The sequence below is a fragment of the Eumetopias jubatus genome, unplaced genomic scaffold (assembly GCF_037043125.1).
Source record: "Eumetopias jubatus isolate StellerSeaLion01/CBP00866 unplaced genomic scaffold, mEumJub1_p1.0 scaffold_11, whole genome shotgun sequence".
NCBI classification, from domain to species: Eukaryota; Metazoa; Chordata; class Mammalia; order Carnivora; family Otariidae; genus Eumetopias; species Eumetopias jubatus.
Window position 1 is genome coordinate 48,327,131 of NW_028274817.1, and position 9,138 is coordinate 48,336,268.

Genomic DNA, 9,138 nt, shown 5'->3' on the forward strand with positions numbered 1-9,138 from the left:
GACATTTACACATGAAATACATGATTTTGGACTTCTGGTTTGGCAAAGCAACACTTACAGACTTAGAGAACACTCATAGCAGTATTACTTTTCCCCAGGTTTTAGAGCTTCCCTTAATCTGTAATGTAATATGCCCCCAATGATGTACTCAAATATTTAAAGGTTGAGGCATTACTACATGAATGTCCTAACACCTTCATTTTATCAATAGTGAGGTAGCCTTGATGTTCTGAAGTTGGTGCCTCAAAAATCATTTTTCTGAATTATAATCTATTTTCAGATATATAATAGCACTGGGAATAACTCAATAACTTTGAATTTGTGTCTCAATAATCTTATATTTTTAAAGGGCAGTAACAATAATATTAATACATCCATAATTTATGCCTTGTCAGGCATTCAACCATCTGGTAATCCATTAACAGTCGTGGTTTAGAATTTTGTGACTTATAAGAAGTGATCTCTGAAATTCTGCTTTCTTTTTTTCTTTTTTAATTTTACTTTATTATGTTATGTTAGTCACTATACAATCATCATTAGTTTTTGATGTGGTAATCCAAAATCCATTGTTTTCGTATAACACCCAGAGCTCCATGTAGTATGTGCCCTCCTTAATACCCATCAGTGGGCTAATCCATTCCCCCAGCCCCCTCCTCTCTAAAACCCTGTTTGTTTCTCAGAGTTCATAGTCTCTCATGTTTCATCTCTCCCTCCGATTTCCCCCCCTTCATTTCTCCCTTCCTTCTCCTAATGTCCTCCATGCTATACCTTAAGTTCCACAAATAAGTGAAACCATATGATAATTGACTTTCTCTGATTGACTTATTTCACTTAGCATAATCTCCTCCAGTCCCATCCATGTTGAGGTAAAAGTTGGGTATTCATCCTTTCTGATGGCTGAGTAATAGTCCATTGTATGTATGGACCACATCTTCTTTATCCATTCATCTGTTGAAGGGCATCTCAGCTCTTTCCACAGTTTCACTATTGTGGATTTTGCTGCTATGAACATTGGGGTGCATATGGTCCTTCTTTTCACTACATCTGTGTCTTTGGGGTAAATACCCAGGAGTGCAATTGCTGGGTCATAGGGTAGCTCTATGAGGAACCTCCACACTGTTTTCCAAAGTGGCTGTACCAACTTGCATTCCCACCAACAGTGTAAGAGTGTTTCCCTTTCTTCACAACCTCTCCAACGTCTTTTGTTTCTTGCCTTGTCAATTTTTGCCACTCTAACTGGTATAAGGTGGTATCTCAATGTGGTTTTGATTTGAATTTCCCTGATGGCTAATGATGATGAACATATTTTCATGTGTCTGTTAGCGATTTGTATGTCATCTTCAGAGAAGTGTCTGTTCATGTATTCTGCCCATTTTTTGACTTGATTATTTGTTTTTTTGGTGTTGAGTTTGAGAAGTTCTTTACAGATCTTGGATACCAGCCCTTTATCTGTAGTATGATTTGCATATATCTTCTCCCATTCTGTGGGTTGCCTCTTTGTTTGGTTGACTGATGAAGTCCCAAAACTTCATTTTTGCTTTTGTTTCACTAGCTTTTGGAGATGTATCTTGAAAGAACTTGCTGTGGCTGATGTCAAAGAAGTTACTGCCTATGTTCTCCTCTAGGATTTTGATGGATTTCTGTCTCACATTAAGGTTTTTCATCCATTTTGAGTTTATCTTTGCCTATGGTGTTAGGGAATGGTCGAGTTTCATTCTACTGCATGTGGCTGTCCAATTTTCCTAGCACCATTTATTAAAGAGACTGTCTTTTCTCCATTGCATATTTTTCCTGCTTTGTCAGAGATTATTTGACCATAGAGTTGAGGGTCCATATCTATTCTGTTCCATTGCTCTATATGTCTGTTTTTGTGCCAGTACCATGCTGTCTTGGTGATCACTGTTTTGTAATATAGCTTGAAATCAGGCAACGTGATGCTCCCAGCTTTTTTTTTTTTCAACATTTCCTTGGCCATTTGGGGTCTTTTCTGATTCCATATAAATTTTGAGATTGTTTGTTCCGATACTTTGAAAAATGTCATTGGAATTTTGATCGAGATGGCATTGAAGGTATAGATTACTCTGGGTAGCGTAGACTTATTTTTTGGTGTTAAATATATTTATTGTAAACTTTAGACATAAAAATAGGTTCTCTAGGCCATTCACATGCACATTAAAACCAAAAAGCTGCAAACTACAACAATGCATATAATTATACAAATGATGCCACCTTCTGATGTTTACAGAATTTCTGTCCATGCAAGGTGATCAGAGGCATTATCTATGAAGCCTTAAGATCCTGAAGTGTTACTACCAAACCTCTGATTAACACTGTGAAGTACATGTTTTGGAAGGCAGTTCCATGAGTTGGCTACCATTTCTTTAAAGCAAACGACTGCTTTTAAGCTTTGCCTTACAAGAGATTTTGGTTGAACTGGAAATGTAAGTATTTCATTACTGTGTGCAGCTCTGTGATGGACAAGAAAGTTATTGGCACACCCACCAAACACAATTACTTCTTGTCACTGGCACAAGCTGTATGCCATAATTTTGTTTTTTCAGTATAGGGATGATTAAACTGTATCCATTCATTTTTACTGATGCAGTAAGTCCAGGCATCACTTAGTGGCTGTTTATCAGTGGTAAATCCTCCAAAGAGAAAGAGATGATCTGAAGAAACTGGTGTTAGTGGGTGCCAAGATTGGCCAACTGGGCATATGCCTTGTGGAATTAATTCATTCCACTCCCATATGTCCAGATTAAGATAGTGAAGATCATTCATTCTAGCATCAGTAGTCATAGGCTGACTCCAGATAAATGTTTCAGTGTCGAAAATATGTACATGATCATTCCATCCTCTTGGGTGGCTTGAATTCCAAAAAGATGTTTCATCAAATTCAAAAGTTTCCAATGCTTTATCTTCAGGTAAGTATCCATAACCTCCAAAAAATATTAACTTGTTTTTATATACCCAGATACCAAGTTTGTCCTTTGATGATGGAGGAATGCCTCAGCAATCAATCCTTTCCCACTGTAATACTCTGTCAACAGACCTTGAATCCAGCATGTAGAACTTATTTGTATTGCCTCTTGAATGGTGTCCTCCAAACAAGTAGAGCACCCTGTCTACACACACAGCACAGCTTCCTCACATGGAAGGAGGAACATCTCCTTCCCTGTTAATTTTTTTCCATCTTCCAGGCTCCATACTGTAGATCCATAGTTCTTCTCTAGGCAGGTAAAAGTCATATAATCCTCTGACTTGATTACTCTTCTAGCCGCCCCAGAGGAACATGTGGTACCCAACGCCCATGGCTACGTGGCCATTGCTCTTGGCGGGCAGGCGAGCTCCATGGACTCATAGCCCTCATAGGCTGGTGCCAGTAAGTCGTCTACCTGCACATCCTTGTTGCCATCAGCCATCTTGAGGCTGCATTTTTGTTCACCAATAATCCTCACACCAGAAAGGGGGTAAGAGACAAAGGAAAAGGAAGAAATGCACAGCCGCGAGAGGCGAGCAGAAGGCGGTGGCAAAAGGGACTGCTTGAAGGCCGCTCGCTGGCCGACAGCTCGCCACCGGTGCCCTCCCAGCCTTCCTCAGCAAGGACAGCCTCTCTGTTGCCTGGGCTGCACCGTGGGGTCATGGGCTGGGGGCGGCAGCTGGGGCAGTTGGCCTGGCCAAAAGGGGGTCTACTTGGGGCCAGGACTAGCTTCCAGCCTGCCCACCCCGCTTCCACCTTGCCTTTGGACGGCGCCGGACCCGGCTCTTGTTTAGCTGGGGGCGGAGGCACCCATTCCGCTAAAGCCGCCTGCAGGGTTCTAGCATAAACATTTTAACACTGTTTATTCTTCTGGTCCATGAGCATGGAATGTCTATCCATCTTTTTGTGTCTACTTCAATTTCTTTCATGACTGTTCTGTACTTCCTAGAGTATAGATTCTTTACCTCTTTGGTTAGGTTTATTCGGAGGTATTTTATGGTTTTTGGTGCTATTGTAAATGGAATTCTTTCTCTAATTTCTCGTTCTATAGTTGCATTGGTAGTGTATAAGAAAGCAACTGATTTCTGAGCATTGATTTTGTGTCCTGCCACATTACTGAATTTCTGTATGAGTTCTAGTAATTTGGCGGTGGAGACTTTTGGGTTTTCCACATAAAGTATCATGTCATCTGTGAAAAAAGAGAGTTTGACTTCTTCTTTGCCAATTTGAATGCGTTTTATTTCTTTTTGTTGTCTGATTGCTGTTGCTAGGACTTCTAGTACTATGTTGAACAATAGTGGTGAAGAGTGGGCATCCTTGCCCTGTTCCTAATCTTAAGGGAAAGGCTCTCACCTTTTCCCCATTGAGGATGATGTTTGCTGTGGGTTTTTCATAGATGGATTTTATGAACTTGAGGAATGTTCCCTCTATCCCTATACTCTGAAGAGTTTTATTCAGAAAAGGATGCTATATTTTGTCAAATGCTTTTTCTGCATGAATTGAGAGGACCATATGGTTCTTCTCTCTCCTTTTATTAATGTGTTCTATCACACTGATTGATTTGTGAATGTTGAACCATGCTTGCATCCTGGGGATAAATCACACTTAGTTGTGGTAGATGATCCTTTTAATGTATTGTTGGATCCTATTAGCTAGGATTTTGATGAGGATTTTGGAATCCATATTCATCAGGGATATCGGTCTGAAATTCTCCTTTCTGATGGGATCTTTGCCTGGTTTGGGGATTCAGATAATGCTGGCCTCATAGAATGAGTCTGGAAGCTTTCCTTCTGTTTCTATTTTTTGAAACAGCTTCAGAAGAATAGGTATAATTTCTTCTTTGAATGTTTGGTAGAATTCCCCAGGGAATCCATCAGGCCCTGGACTCTTGTTTTTTGGGAGGTGTTTGATCACTGCTTCAATCTCGTTACTGGTTATTGGCCTATTCAGGTTGTCAATTTCTTCCTGTTTCAGTATTGGCAGTTTATAGGTTTCCAGGAAGGCATCCATTTCATCCAGATTGTTCAGTTTATTGGCATATAGTTGTTGATAATAATTTCTAATAATTGTTTCTATTTCCTTAGTGTTAATCATGATCTCTCCCCTTTCATTCATAATTTTATTAATTTGGGTCCTTTCTCTTTTCTTGTGATTAGTCAGGCCAGTGCTTTATCAGTGTTATTCTTTCAAAGAACCAGCTTCTAGTTTCATTTATCTGATCTACTATGTTTCTGGTTTCTAATTCATTGATCTCTATTCTAATCTTAATTATATATCTTCTAATGCGTGGCTTAGGCATCATTTGTTGCTTTTTCTGTAGTTCTTTAAGGTGTAGAGTTAGTTGGTGAATTTGGGATTTTTCTATTTTTTTTGAGTGAGGCTTGGATGGCTATGTATTTCCCCTTTCGGACTGCCTTTGCAATATCCCATAGGTTTTGGACCAATGTGTTTTTGTTCTCATTGGTTTCCATGAATTGTTTAAGTTCTTCTTTGATTTCCTGGTTGACCCAAACATTCTTGAGCAGACTGGTCTTTAGCTTCCAAGTGTTTGAATTTCTGCCAAATTTTTTCTTGTGATTGAGTTCCAGTTTTAAAGCATTATGGTCTGAGAATATGCCAGGAATAATCTCAGTCTTTTGGTATTGGTTGAGACCTGATTTGTGACCCAGTATGTGGTCTATTCTGGAGAAAGTTCCATGTGCGCTCGAGAAGAAGGAGTATTCTATTGTTTTAGGGTGGAATGTTCTCTATATACCAATGAGGTCCATCTGGTCCAGTGTGTCATTCAAAGCTCTTGTTTCTTTGTTGATTTTCTGCTTAGATGATCTGTCTATTGCTGAGAGTGGAGTATTGAGGTCTCCTAAATTTAACGTATCAATATGACTTTTTATTTTGGTTAACAGTTCGCTTATGTAGATGGCTGCTCCCATGTCGGGGGCATAGATATTTACAATTGTTAGATCTTCTTGTTGGATAGACCCTTTAAGAATGATATAGTGTCCTTCTGTGTCTCTAACTACAGTCTTTAGCTTAAAATCTAATTTGTCTGATATAAGAATTGCTACCCCAGCTTTCTTTTGAGGTCCATTGGCATGGAAGATGGATTTCCATCCCTTCACTTTCAGTCTGGATGTATCTTTAGGTTCAAAATGAGTCTCTTGTAGACAGCATATGGGTGGGTCCTGTCTTTTTATCCAATCTGCAACCTTGTGCCATTTTACGAGAGCATTTAGGCCATTCACGTTGAGAGTGATTATTGAAAGACATGAATTTATTGTCATCATGTTGCCTGTGAAGACCTTGTTTTTATAGACTGTCCCTGTAAATGTCTGTTGTATATCACTCTTGGGGTCTTTCTCCTTTTATAGAACCTCCCTTAATATTTCTTGCAGGGCCAGCTTAGTGGTCACATATTCTTTTAATTTCTGCCAGTCTTGGAAGCTCTGCATCTCTCTGTCCATTCTAAATGACAGCCTTGCCGGATAAAGTATTCTTGGCTGCATGTTCTTCTTGTTAAGTACCCTGAATATGTTTTGCCAGCCTTTTCTGGCTTGCCAGGTTTCTGTGGTTAGGTCTGACGTTATTCTGATGTTCCTCCCTCTGTACATAAGGAATCTCTTCCCCCTAACTGCCCTTAAGATGGTTTTCTTAGTTCTAAGATTTGCGAGTTTTACTATTACATGCCAGTGTGTTGGCCTGTTTTCCTTGATCTTGGGAGGGGTCATCTCTGCCTCTAGGACACGAATATTTGTTTCTTTCCCCAGATTAGGGAAGTTCTCAGCTATTATTTGCTCTAATATATCTTCAAGTCCCCTCTCTCTCTCTCCTCCCCCTCTGGGATTCCAGTAATTCTGACATTGGAACTTTTCATCGTGTCACTTATTTCTCTGGTTCCATTTTCATGGCTTCTGAGTTGTTTTTCCCTGGCCTCCTCTTTTCCCTTTTTATCTATTAAATTGTCTTCCAGGTCACTGATTCATTCTTCTGCCTCACTTACCCTAGCTGTTAGATTTTCTAGATTAGGGGTGCCTGTGTGGCTCAGTTGGTTCAGTGACTACTTTTGGTTCAGGTCATGATCCTAGAGTCCCAAGATTGAGTCCTGCATTGGGCTCCTTGCTCAGCAGGGAGTCTGTTTCTCCCTCTGACCCTCCTCCTTTTCATGCTCTCTGTCTCTTATTCTCTCTCTCTCAAATAAATAAATAAAATCTTTAAAAATTTTTAGATTATATAGATTAGATTGGATCTCCTTGCTAGCATTTTTGAGTTCTGCCAATTCAGCTTTCATTTCTGCCCTTAGAAACTCTGTGTTGCCATTAATTGATTTCTCCATTCTAGCTATTGTCTTCACAATTGCTAGCCTGAATTCCATTTCCGACATCTTGGTTATATCTGAATCCATTTGTAAATCTGTGGCATAAGTCATAATCTCTGAGTCTCTCCTATTTTGGGGGTTCCTCCTCCTCGTCATTCTGTTGAGGGATGGTTGAGGGAATGTATAGAGTTCAAGTTATTGACCACAACCCAAGCAAGATGCACCTGTTTTTGAGGGACCTTAAGGTTGCTGGCCTCTTGTTTTCCCAGGCTGTCTTCTAGGGGGAGGGGCCTGCCACACTGTTACTCAGTCAACCCTGTTTGGGCAGAGTTGACCTGCCCCCTGTGGCAGGGGATGTGCTCAGTGGGAACCATTTTTGGGGGGCTTTTGTTCTCTAGCTGCTTTTCTTCATGGCTTTCCACATCTCTTCCTAGAGTCAGAGCAGAAAACACCATTACCAACCCTCTGCCTCAGAGCAGAGAGATTGCAGTCTGTTCTTCAGTGAGCTCTCCAGGCCACACTATCTCTGTTTCTGTCTTGCTGCTATAAACTGCAGCGTCCTGGGTTGTGTGCCCCTCAGCATGGCTCCCAGTCCTTGTCTCCAGGTCGGGGCACATCTCTGCCCTTTGTGCTTCTAGAAATGTCAGCCGCCCACAGTTTGCACATGCAGCCCTGCTGCTCCAGGTTTACATGGTGAGGGGGGCCTGCCCTAAAATCCTTTCCCCACCACTACCGGCCTGTGAGCCTGTGCCCTGTCCCCAGCGCAGGAGGCTATCACTCATGGGCAGCATAGGATCTCCACAGCCAGGCTCCCTCCCACTGCTCTTTATCCTCTGATATCTGCCCGCAGAATCATGGCTCCCCTCTTCGTACCTCGAAACCAACCACCTGCGATATTCTGTTTGTAGACATCCAGATCTTCTTACGTCTCAGGCTGATTTTGTTGGTATTCAGAGTGGTCTGGTAGATATCCAGCTCAATTCTGGGGACCAGTTGGAATAGGTTCCCCTACTCTTCCACCATCATTTCCTCTCCCTGAAATTCTGCTTTCTATGTTGTAACCTCCTTATATTTGACATCCTTATATTTACTAAACTAATACTTAAATATCATCATGACTAAATGTCATTTAAATCCTTCCTACTTTTCAAATAACACTCCACTTTTAGTTTCATTAGCTTTGTTCTGGAAACCACAGTCAAACATTTAAATAGTATTTTTCATAGCACATTAGAATTCTTAGTCCCCTTGGCTTTCTGCATATTTGCTGCATAGAATACTAAACTGAAATTTTCTTTTTTAAGATTTTATTTATTTATTTGACAGAGAGAGAGAGTGCATGGAGTGCAAGCAGGGGGAGTAGAAGAGGGAGAAGCTGGCTTCCTGGACCCTGAGATCGTGACCTGAGCCAAAGGCAGACACTTAACAGACTGAGCCACCCAGGTGCCACTAAACTGAAAATTTTCTAATGTCTGCTTTCTCTGCACTTTATATAGGTTGCTGAGCATTGGTAAAGAAAGTCAGAAAATTGTACTGATTAGGTTTGCCTTATTTGGTCTTTCACTGCTGTTCAAGTATTCTTTCATTTATCTTTTCTGATGCCATTCTGTAATCTCTGCAACAGTTATTCTAAATCATTTCCACTTTCCTTAAATCTTCGGCCAAAACTCTATTTCCTCACTCAATAAATAACTAAATTTCTTACTTTATTGAGAAAGAAAAAAGAACACCTTGCATGAATTCACTTCTTGTCCCCACCTTCATCTCAAAACTTCTCTGGATTTTCCTTCATTATCTTTTCCTTTTGTCTTATCTGTGAGGAAAATGTGTCCTTGTTCCTTTCCAA

The 9,138-nt window shown here is 40.6% G+C and overlaps 1 pseudogene; it reads right to left on the reverse strand.

Annotated features, from left to right (window-relative positions):
* Window positions 1-2,290: 2,290 nt before the first annotated feature.
* On the reverse strand, window positions 2,291-3,422 carry LOC114207563 (kelch domain-containing protein 2 pseudogene; annotated as a pseudogene).
* Window positions 3,423-9,138: the final 5,716 nt, after the last annotated feature.